The 12471-nt window shown below is 44.0% G+C and overlaps 1 protein-coding gene across 4 annotated transcripts in view; it reads right to left on the bottom strand.

Annotated features, from left to right (window-relative positions):
• Positions 1-12471, bottom strand: part of RORA (RAR related orphan receptor A) — a 765082-nt gene that overhangs the window by 381608 nt on the left and 371003 nt on the right. The gene's annotated exons all lie outside the window — the stretch shown is intronic.

Raw genomic sequence — 12471 nt, 5'->3', positions numbered from 1 at the left:
ATCAGACAATGTGTGGTTTGCATCCTAAGCCTGGAATTCACTGACCTCAGGAAAGTTTCTCAGCCTCTTTCAGCCTCTTTGAAATCCAGAGTCGTGGAAGGGTCGACTGAAGATTAGTGTGGGGCCTCTTTGTGGTAAGTATATACCATCACGACAGAGTCACAACACTGGATTCACATTCTTGGACCACCGCCTAGGAGCTGTGGCTTCCTGGGCCTCAGTTTTTCTACCTGTAAAATGGGGATAAGGATGCTGGTTCTTGCCATAACTACTTGCCAGGACAGGTATGAGGCTTGCAGATGGGAGCTGTGTAACTTTCTAAGGAAATTGTTGCTGTTACTAGCACAGCTAGGTATGTTCTGGGCCGTCCTACTGGTTGGGGGTAGGACAAAGGCCTTACATACACAGTGAAAGAGAAAGACCAGGTGAGATTCTTTTCCGTACAATGGTCAGATCGCAGAGCTGGGACTCTCTGCATTGGATCCAAGAGTTTGATAGGACAGTGTGAGGCTCAGCTGTGAGAACAGACCTGTAATATAATGCAAACAGTTCTCAGTTCTGGGTGGAATTCTAAGGGCTGGTGGGATGGGAGTAAAGCAGAGGTGAGCAGCAAGGAGAGGAAAAAAAAAAAACAAAAAAAACCCCCCAAGGCAATGGCGTGATCTGCCTGAGTTTCACTCTGAGTGTTCAGATTCATTAAAAAGAGAAAGAAAACATACCACCTGCCCCCTCCTTCCCCCCAAAAAAAGCAACAAGTAAAACCTTAGTTTGGTCAGTCCACAAGAAATAACAGCAAGGCTGCAAACAGTCCTGAGCATGGAATTGCTGGACTTGTTCACAGCTTCGGCCAGCTCCCAATCCCCTCAGCTTGGTGCTTCTGCCGACTCCCTGTCTCAAATGCTCTAATTATATTGTGCAGCACAAAGAGGCCTGGTGCCCTTGGATGTGAGCAATTGCTGACTTGCCACAGGAAGGTTCTGTGCCTTCACAGGCTTTATTCCACCCCCACCCCCATCTCCACCCCTGGGCCTGGGAAGGAACTGGGCAATATTTTAGATGTCTCCTCTGCAGAAAGATGACAAGTTGTACTTGGTCTCTCTTCTTACCCAGGCTCTTATTTCTGCCTAAAGCATTCTCTTCTGGCTTCCCTACCTGCTCACCTCCTTCCTATTCACTTCTCAGGCCCGCCTGGGCTCCATTCATCTCCGTCTCTGGCCTGAGCACCTGTGGAAAAGGATAGGGTTTACCTGCCTGTCTCTCTGCCACCAGGCAGTTGCCTAAAGGTAATGGCCTTGTCTTCCTCTTCTACTCATGTTTGTACTCCCTACACTTGGCACAGTACTTTGGACATGGGGTTTTGCTTCTCAAAATGTTTATGGTTCATGGTCCAGCAGCATCAGCCTCACTTGCAGCTTGTGAGAAGAGCAGAGTCTCAGGCTCTGTGCAGACCCACTAAACCTGAATTTTCAGTTTAAGACATTAGATGGGGTGAGGAAAACTTAATCAGAGTTTCTGGAATTTACCTGAAGTGACCAATCATTCCTGCCAAAGTTCTCTCCCCTCCAAGCAGATCCAAGAAACAGTTAAGGGAATGCAAACCCTTCAGCCCTCTCTTCTCAGCCCTGCAGTGGCTCCCTGATATGAACTCTGCAGAGTTTGGTGGCCTGTTTCCATGTACCTACCACCTACACCTATTACTTTCAAAGAAACCACAACCTGGACCCGGAACGGAACCGGATGTGCCAAAAGGCCTGAGGACATTTCGTTGAAAGGCGGCTGGCCTGATGGGAAGCTGGCATGACCAGAAATGTCAGGAGTCTCTTTCTTGGGGTTTTGAGATTTGTGTTGCAAATTCAATGGTCCGGATTGAGATCAGATGAGTCAAGTTCAGATAATCATCCAAAACTTCAGATGGAGACTGAAACCAAATCTGTGTTCTCAAACCATTCAATTGTGTTGATAACTGGGTAGACTTTGCTGTACAACCCTATGCAAGAGAGTCTAGTCATTTCTCTAATAGCAAATGCACAATTTGCTCATCAATGGAAAATCTAAGTGTAGCATCAAAGGTCAAAAGTTGCAAGAGAAACCTGACACCTTTGAGACTGTGCCAAACCTCAAGCTTTCAATAACAAAGGCTCTCAGTCAAGCCTTCTGAGGAAAACAGAGGCCACTGGACCCAAAGTCCAGCATAAGAGGCATGAACTCTACTGTCCCTTAAAAATTGTGGGGCTGTTTGCCAGCACATTAAGGAAGCAATGTCTTAAGCAGTGCCTTCTGCCCCAGAAGACTACATCCCACCTACAGTTCAAGACAGCAACCCATAGCTATGGTCCCAGGGAAGACCAGGGAGGTATGGAGATACTGTTGGAATCCATAAGTAAAACCAAAGCGCTCAGCTTTATCTCCTAAATTCCTCAAACGGGATATGCTATTGGGTATTATTACCTAAGTGCAAATTCTAAGATGACTGCTATAGATATCAAAGCTATTCATTCAATTTGTATTCACTGGGCACTCTCTGTGTGCTAGGGGAAGTTTGGGGTATTTAGGAGGCAGTGTGGAACTCCCCCCACCCCTTTATTTTACCCATCAGTGCACCTTTCTTTTTTCAAACATTCAGTGACCATCTATTGGGTACCAAAGACTGTGCTAGGCCTGGGACAGGAGATTCTCTCTCTTTGAGCCCTTCATGTCCCAGGTGGGAGGAAGAGGTGCATCAACCAACAACAGGATTGGAAAAGTCCTCTAAGGATGATGAGCATACAGTGGATGATGAGCATACAGTCCTTAGGGAGATCCTTAACCATCACGCTCTAGCCCGAGTTCTTGAAAAAGACTGTTTTGGTTGTACCTAAGGACACCAACAATAAAGCTAGATCCTAAAGACACCATTGGACACTACATCCTTATTGGAACTGAAAATGCATAAGGAAATCACATGCTTATCAGAGTTGATAAAGAGGTCAGCCATCCATGGAGTTCCCGTCGTGGCGCAGTGGTTAACGAATCCGACTAGGAACCATGAGGTTGCAGGTTTGGTCCCTGCCCTTGCTCAGTGGGTTAACGATCCGGCGTTGCCGTGAGCTGTGGTGTAAGTTGCAGACGCGGCTCGGATCCCGCATTGCTGTGGCTCTGGCATAGGCCGGTGGCTACAGTTCCAATTAGACCCCTAGCCTGGGAACCTCCATATGCCGTGGGAGCGGCCCAAGAAATAGCAAGAAGACAAAAAAAAAAAAAAAAAAAAAAAAAAGAGGTCAGCCATCCATAACAGAGGTAGCTTAATGCCAATCACACAGCTCAGAAAAAATGTACTTACCTCTTAATTTTTGTAAATCGACTCCCACTAGAGGAGCTGGGTATGTTGTAGACTCACCCACTTAAATTCATAAGCCATCCTTTTGGTTATAAGCACCTTCATAAATGTTTACTCACTGGGCCCCCAGAGCACTTGGTGGCTTGCTGTAAGGTGACATGGCGGGTAGGTGCAGGAGTGAGATGAGAATTTTCTTATACCATGCTCCCAAGCATGCAAAAAGCAGTTACCCCCACACTTAAGTGTTAGAAATCCTTCTTTTTTTTTTTTTTTTTGAAATTCCAAGGAATGAAGCACCTCTCTCTAAACTGCCTTCCTCTTTACGTAATTTGACAGTTAGTATCCTGGTATATCAGACTCTCCTTGATTTAAGTGGCCCTGCAGAAGGCCCCGCCACTCAGATTTAAGATGACAGGAGGTTCTAAAGGAATTCTAGGTCTCTGGGCTTCTCCTCCGCAGGTATATGAAACCATCCTCAAAGCAGTTCCTTAGTTTTAGGATGGAGGGCAAATAATTCACTGAGGTGGTCAACCATAAATTATTTTCACTCTAGATTTTGTCTTGGCTCTTGCTGATGACTAGTCTCATTTCCATTAAGATGGAAGGTGACAAGCCCAGAGAAAGAGGAAATGAGCACTTTATGAATCTCTTCTACGTGGAAATCTTTAACCTCTTTGAGAATGCTCTAAGCCTGTGGACTCTCCATCATTCAAAGGCAGCCCTTGATTTTTGTTTCTCCCAAGGTCACCTCCTATGGGTCCTGGCATCCTTCTTCCCTGCAAAGATCATGATAAGGAGGAAGCAGGGAAAGGACTGAGAAACTCAAAACAGTTTACCTGTTAAAGTTCTTAGCTGGATGTATATATGTGCAAGGACACTGGGCAAGAGAAAGCAAAACAAACATACAGGCAAGAAAGCCAATTATCTAATGGGAGAGAGAGCCTTGCTTGAGAGGACAAGACCAGAGTCTCTCAGATGCCCAGTCCCGTGGCCAAGGCACAGATGGAGGAGGACACTGTAGAAAAATGTCGTAAGCAATAGGGCAGGTACCACTGGAGTTGGCAACCACTGGAGTGAGTTCCTGCCAAAGGAACACACTCTCAGCACCAAAAGGAAAGAAGTAGAGGGTGTGAGGGTCTCATTTTGTGGTAGGAAAATAAACAAAAAAGAGGCACTTGTATGAGTCTTCATGTTATTTCACTGAAGTCACAATAGGACAGTTTCTCCTCCCAAAGCTTGCCCAGAACAGCTTTTTAAAAGAGGGGGAGGGAGCAGGAACTGTACAAGCTTTTACTAGATTCTGAGGTCAGAGCCTTAATTAGAGTCACAATTGTATTGTACATCTATTTGTGTAACTGTTCAATTAGAAGTGTAATAGCTGGGACAGAGATCTTAATGAGCTTTTAGTGTCGTGATGCCTCAAGACTGCCTTTTTTTGGTTATTGTTATTATTAAGCTTTCATACAGGTTTTTCCCTCTCTGTAGTCCAATTACACTGTTCTCCCTTCAGACAGGTTGAGATGCAAGGCTGAGTTTTGTTTGTGTCGAAGGCTGTGCATGAACGATGGGTGGTTTCCCCCTCCTCATCTTCATGATTAGTTTGTAAGGTGCTGCATGTCAGTACAACCTCTGGGAATGTTGGGATTGTAGGATAAACTTTTGCAATTGAGAAGACTGAGATTCAGAAAGACAAGGGACCTACCCGATACAGCACAGATAATTAGCAACAGAACTAGGGCTGGCACCCAGGTGTCCTGACTCTTTAGGAGCAAAACAATGAAAACACTTGTACCTGTCACAGTAAGGTCATCCTAACACTACAATAAACACAAGTAACCCAACGGAATCATTCATTAAAAAAAAAGCAGAGAGAAAAGAATTCCTTTCCAAAGACATTGTTTTGTTGGTCTTTACTCAATAGGTACTATACTTAATAGTTTTCTGTTCTTCACTTCTTAAACTTGGGAATAGTTAAAGATGATAGTTATATTTGATGTTATATAAAAGAAATAGCACTCAAACCCATCCTGATTTAAGGAAACCTGGTCTATGAAAACTATATTCATGAAACCTCATAAATGGGGATACTATTTATTTTTTGCTTTCTCTGCCTCAGTTTTCTCATCTGTAAAATTGGCATAATAATGTCATCTACATTACTGGATTGTTAGGAAGATTAAATAATATAAGTAAACTGTTTAGAACACTATCTAGCAGTCAACTGCAATCAATATGAGCTGCTTTTGTTTCAATTTTTTTTTTCATTATCACAAAAGAATAACCAGGAAATTCGGCATGCCAACCAATCAGAATCATCTCTATATTTGTAGGAAGAGGTGGAGAGGACGTAGTAGGATGCTGGGGGAGGTATACGTGCTAATATTTTGAGATGATTTAAAAGAAAGAGAAAATTTACGCTAGAGTTTGTAAAGATGACTGCTGAGACCAAACAATTATCCTATTATAAACTAGTAATGCAATTCATTTATGATGGGCTGTTAAGTGCTTGAAGAATGAATTTCCCTCAAATGTTGTCTTCAAAATAAATTTAAGGGTAGTGTCACATTTTGAAAAATGTTATTTTATTGGCCATAATTTTTCACAGTTCCGATGGGGACATGGTGACAGCCCAACACAGCAAATGTCCTTCATGTTGCCATCCTTTCTTTTTTTGTAAAGCTGAATCATCTTGGGACCACTCAAAATGTGATTTATTTGTCCCTGGGCCAGTAGAAGGTTCCATGTAGGTGAAAATGGGTGTTTGGATAGTTGAAGAGAAATGGAAATGAGACCTGCTGGCTGGCTTATTCAGTGGAAAGAGGTAAGTAAATTAGGAACCTTAGATCATTCTACGCTCTGACTACACGGAGTTCTGAATGATTCATGTGTTTTAGTGATGCACGTGGCCTTACATGTGATCTATTAGGAGGGCAGGAAGCATGAGCACAGTCAAGAGGATCTCAGAGCCAGGCCTTGTGTGTGAACTTGCACTTTGTATCTATTTACTCAGGCATTGCAACAGTCCAGGGAAGCTTCCCCGTGAGTGAGGTTAGAATACATATTCAAAGTCAGAGCCCACCAGGTACCACTAGCACTGGGTTTGTCCCAAGTTTGGACTGATTCAAAAGGACCATGGAGCTACCAGGACTGTGAACACGTTGCTTTAATCTCATCTCTTCCTTTGGGAACACTATCAGGCATCCACTTGCACCATGAACTTGCTATGGTGGGCAGAAAGATAAGAGACTAGAGAAACTCAAGATAAAATGAATGAAGATGTGTTTCCATCTTAGATTTCCCAGTGCCTGGTTCCACGTTCTTTCTACCACACTCCCAGTTCTCAAAGATGAGGCAGGAAGATGTCAGGCAGGTCTGATGAACTGTGTACAGAGCTAGGTGTCAGAGAAACTGGGTTCCAGGCAGTCTGTACATCTGCACCCTGGCCCTCCAGGTCCTTGCATGTCCATTTCCTCATTTGTCAAGGGTGGAGGTAGAACGAAATGATCTCCAAGGTCTGTTTGGGCTTGAACATCCCATCACTCTAATACCTTTGTGCTCTGATAAGTAGAATCTCATAACCCTGGGCTTATTAATAGTAACTGGGCAAACAACTGAAATTACTTTATGAAAACAGAGCTGTGGCGGCTGTTTGAAGCCAAATCTGCCTTATGAGACTCACTCTCAGCCTTGGTAATGGGATTGCTGATGGCTCCTTGGCCAGAGCCCATGAACGTCCTGCCGTTGCACTTTTCAGTTGATGCCAAGGGTGAGTATCCTCCACAGGACCATGAAAATAAGGCACCATTCAGTTTAAGGAAAAGGTGTAAATCAAATCAGTCATTTTAGCCTGACTCATCTGTCATCCGTCTCCTTCCCAACACGTTCAGTCCAGCTCAGTCCAAAGGCCCACCCCTCCTAGAAATGACCCCTTTAAGGCTCAGCCCCCAGGGATGGATTCTCTCTTTGAATCTCAGAAGAGTCCCTGTTTGCACATGCTTAACATTTACAGTCTTGAGACTCAGTCATGTCTCTATGTTTCAATACCCGAGATTTATAATGAAGATCCTTTGTGCCAGAGGCAATGTTTTATGTTGTGAGGGGAATATAGACTGAAGGCCATACACTAGATACTTGACCTGTTTGCCCTGTTTGCCACATTTATTTTAATGCTCTTGGGTTCTAACAAAAGATGCTGCAAAAACTACCACACTTAGAATATTAATGCATCTCCAAGAGGAATTCTGCTGAGACTAGAACTAAGTCAGCCTCTCAGTGTTCCCTATGTGAAGTCCTTTGAGAGAGATTTCTCTCACTATTTAATTTTAGGAATATAGCTACCCATTTTGATGATCATTTTGTTATTAAGCATTGTGACCTGATGCCCTGACAGAGTAGCTCCCCTTTTGCTTTGGCTGCCAGGATGCCCAGATCAAAATGAAAAAAGTTAATCTTTTGTGTTCTATATAATCTGTAGATTCTTTAATTTGATCATGATAGCTTTCAATTGTATTTATACTTTCTCTGGTCTCTAGTATATAATATTTTGCCAGACCTGTGTATCAGAAATTCTCTTCTGATTTGCTCCCACTATTCCTTAAAATGAAGTAAAATAGATATACATACATAAAGAACACCCATTATTTCTTTTAATCTGAAATGTGTGGCATCAGGCCTGAAATTTAACAAATCCTATATGTTATTTACAGGGAGACACATCTTGGCTTATAAAAAAGCACTTTCTGAGAGGTGGAGCTGCTTAGAGAAGAGACGCAGAGCTCTCTGTAATAACGCCGGATCATTAACCCACTGACATGGACAGTTGAGGTGTCTGTGAAAAAAAAACTGGATGACTGCTTTGGCCAGCCTAATGGACTGCTGTATCTTTATCTATAAAGTGGGAGTAATAGTATCTCCCTTTGAGGTTGTTGTGAATAGTGTATGAGTTAGAGTATGTCCAGCTCTTTAGCTCTTAGCATAGTGTCTGACACAAAGAGTGAGCACTTGCAAAAAAGGAGCTGTTATTATTAAACGGGACTCATGCACTGAAAGCTGTTGTATTAGCTTAAGTCCCTTTCCGAACCCAACCATTCCAGTGGGTTAAACAAGCTCACAGCATCATAAGAATCTCAGCTGTGGAGTCATGAACCAACCCTGCTACTGTGTGGCTACTGTGAGGAAGATTCCAACAGCAGATGAGGGGCTGAAAGAGGTAACCTTTTTTTTTTTTTTTTTTTTTGCTTTTTAGGGCCGCACCTGGAAGTTCCCAGGCTAGGGGTCTGATCGAAGCTGTAGCTGCCAGCCTACACCACAGCCACAGCAACACCAGATCTGAGCCACATCTGTGACCTACACCACAGCTCACGGCAATGCCAGATCATTAACCCACTGAGCAAGGCTAGGGATCGAACCCATGTCCTCACGGATCCTAGTCAGGTTCGTCACCGCTGAACCACGATGGGAACTCCCTGGAAGAGGTAACTTTTAGGCTTTTTTCCAATTCCCAAGCTCACAATACTCGTGTTTCAAATCTGTTCATTCAGCGGGAGCATAAGGGCGTTGTGGGGAGAAAAGGATTCCAGTCTCATTTTATTATAAGTTCTTTCTTCTTTCATGGGATTTTATCAATTGGATATTAAAGCATCTTCCTGGGGAAAATGCCCGGGAAGAGAAGAATGGAGGATATGTCAGGGGGTACTTTATGCCTTGCTATCTAGCTGTAAGGAAAGAGCTGCTTTCTCCATGGCCTGCAGCACACAGGCTGGCAACCTGACCATTTCCATGGAGGGCAGGGACAGCACACTTCAAACAGTGAAGCTGTCCAGAACGCATACTGAACACGATGGGTGTTCCAGTTTCATTACTGTCAACCTCACCCTGAATCGCTCCATTACGCACCCCCTGTTATTTTACAGTCAAGGTTTGCCCCACTATCCAAAAGGAGGGTGTTCCTATGAAACCTCTTGAAAGCCCAAATGATGGAAAGCAAAGAAGCAATTGCCTTAGGATGCGTCTTGCTAATGGGCAGGCAAAATAAGTCGAGGTAAATCACAGAAGCTCACTGACAGTTCAAGGCTATGGCGGCTTGATGCCAGGATGCCGAGTGTAGTCCCTGGGAGGGAGCTTGGCGAGGCTGCCCTCCCTGCTCAGGGGTTCATGCTGCCGCTAAAACAGCTCACTGCAAAGCCAACAACTGAACGCTATTTTCACTTTTTGCCTTTTTCTGTCAAAGGGAAAATCCCCTCTGGATTTCTTTTGGTTATGAAAACAGCTACTTTTATAAAAGTTAAATGGCATGAACTGAACTTTCAAAAAGCAGAGGATAGCTGCATTTGGACGGTGGTGTTCTTCAGCAAATGTGTCCCAGCTAGGAAAAAGAACCTGGCAGCTCTCTACATTTTGGCTGGAATGACCAAAAAAACTGGAGGTTCCCAGTGCAACCATGGTAACCATTTTCTGGCGACCTTTGTCTAAAGAGCTGTCGGGTACCTGAAATGGGACAGGATGAGTCTCCTCCAGAGATACAGAGGTCATGCACTGATATCATGATTTTAAAGACAGATTTTTATTTTTTATGAAAATCTCAGGCGGGGCATCTATTAGAGAGACTGGGACTACAGGTGTCACCTCAGGTAGTCCACAGTGTACATGGTCCAGGTGGACCTGCATCTAAATGAAGGAGGAATGGCAGGCTCACTCATGATGGACAGGTTTCAACCTAGTACTTCTGGGGCAGTTAGTAGTTTGGCTGGAAACAGGATTGGAAATTTCTTATTGGTAGAACCTCTTGAAATGTGAGTGGGCAGGCCTGGAGGCAAGCAGTATCCAGCCACATAATAGGTGCTATAAATATTTGTTAAACGTCTCAAGTTGCCTCACCTGATCCAGGTCAGGGCTTTCCAAAAGCTCTTCTATAGGAGATTCCCCAGCTGAGAGATGGGATAAGAGGGGGTAGGGAGAAATCTTACAGGACAAGTAAGAGACTATAGCTCCCTCTCTCCTTAAAAAACCACAAAATGGAGAAGAAATTGCATAAGTGATGCTGGCTCGAGGGGAACACTGGCCCTGACATGAGTGCCATCCACCTCTCGTCCCCTCTGGCTTTCTGGGACACTGCCTTTCCTCTCCTTCCCCACATCCCAGAGAGAGGGGGCAGCGTGGCTAGAATACAGCGTTTGGCTCTGAATTCCCAGCCAAGGCGAGACAAAGTGACTTTGGAATATTCTATCTTCTTCGGGTGCCTGCTTATCTTTTCTTGCCTATTGCTGAAAGTTCATCGTGGTTGGTTAAGCCAAAGAAAAGACCTCCATGAAGAGATCTTTGCAACAGTGGCGTTAGAATTCAAGAAGACATATGGCCAGGACTTCTTATTCATGATTTCCCTCGTAAGGGGATGAATAAGGCCAGGGTTATTCTGTCATCAGTGGAACTGGGTACAAAAAACAGAGCTACTTGTTGAGATATTTATTGAACAGCTGTTCTGTGCCAAGCAGCATTCTAAGCACTGTGGGGATACACGAAGGTGAGTTAGACATAAATCCTGTACCCAAATTACTTGTACTAAATGAGGAGGAATTAGATACCCACTTATATAACTAGAGAGTAAGAAGTGCATCTAAGAGCCATGGGCAGAGATTTGGGGGGTGTTAGAGGAGGTGATGATGACTTCTTCTTACAAGCATCTCCCAGCCTGCATGTAAGACGGAGCTGAGATGCTGGTCCTTAATGCATCAAAAGAACTTAGACTAGGGAAGGTGGTGATGGAGGTGGTGCAATGGCAGCAATGATGAGCAAGACAGGAAATATCTGTGTCCTGAAGACACTTTCCTTCTGCATGAGGCAGTGGTGTGTGTGTGTGTGTGTGTGTGTGTGTGTGTGTGTGTGTGTGTGGCAGTGCTCAAACACTTTTGCTTAGAAGCCTGCCTATTGTCGCAAAAGCATAAGACCAGCACAGTGGCCTGAGTTTTCTCCTCCTTGAGCACTACGGTTCTCCAAGGTTATCCTCATTTTGTTCCAGCTCAGGCCTCACCCCCATTAGTCAGAGATGCACTGATAGAGCAGAATATCTGTCCCTGTGGCGGTGGAACATGCCTGACTCTGACCCTCGTCCTACTGTTCTTTTCCAAGACAATCAATGCAATATTCTGCCAATCTTTTAAACCACTTCTTAACTCTTTCAGTTACTCCACTAGTCCTGCCATAAGACACACCTGACTGGTTGATCAGAAAATTGGAGCTGGAGACAACTCTGCTATTCTGGGGAAACAGGGCCAGATCCTCTTTTCTCCAAAGTGAGAACTTTTGGAAACAGCACATCAGAACAAGCGTGGCAAGTGGTGATTAGAATGGGCTTCAGTACACAATAGCTCAGGAAGAAGATGGGTTGGGGAGATTTAGGCAACAGATGTTGTGCCCATTTTCCCAAATTACATTCTTGCTGCGGATCAAAGTTTTTTTTTCTCCCAACCACACCAAAGCACACCTTTGAGGGCCAAACTCTTCAAGACACTTAAGAAGTATTTGGTAACTTTCCTGTTAAATTTGGAGTTTAGCTTAGAAGCTCATAGTGTGCCAGGTGACCTAGCAAGCAAAGCATTGCTTATGGGGCCAGAAGACTACATCTATATGAAGTTTGAAGGTTATCGGCACCATTTATCTCAGGAGGTCATGGCCAGCCAGAGCCGTAACACTGTCTATTATCACCTTGGCAGGGTTTGACTCATTCACCTCTTGTCTACCTGTTAAAACCACTCAGCCTAGCACAGGTCATGACGCAGAGGTTGCACCTACATCCTGAAGGCTGGCTGGTTTTTCCACTTAAAAAGGGCCCTTTTCCTTCTACAGAAATGCCTCTCTCCAGTCTCATCAGGTTTAAATCCTCTTCTGCAGAGTACTCAGTTTCCATAAACCACAATCACCTCCGGTGAAAAATTTTAAAGATGCAATTTTAAAGGTATAAATGCAATGGGATGCCTTGGATTGGATCCTGGAATAGAAAAAGGACATTCATATAAAAACCAAAGAAATCTAAATCAACTCTGGACTTTAGTTAATAGTAACGTGCCAGTGTTAATTTCTGAATTTTAACAAAGAAACCATAGTTATGACGATTTGGGAAAACTGGGTAAGGAGTATACAGGAGTGCTCCCTATTACCTT

This window comes from Sus scrofa, chromosome 1 (assembly GCF_054392235.1).
Source record: "Sus scrofa isolate SSC_HxYL_T2T_F1_AM1 chromosome 1, Sscrofa_HxYL_maternal_Yorkshire_Landrace_v2.0, whole genome shotgun sequence".
NCBI lineage: Eukaryota > Metazoa > Chordata > Mammalia > Artiodactyla > Suidae > Sus > Sus scrofa.
This window is presented reverse-complemented; position numbering and strand designations above follow the sequence as displayed.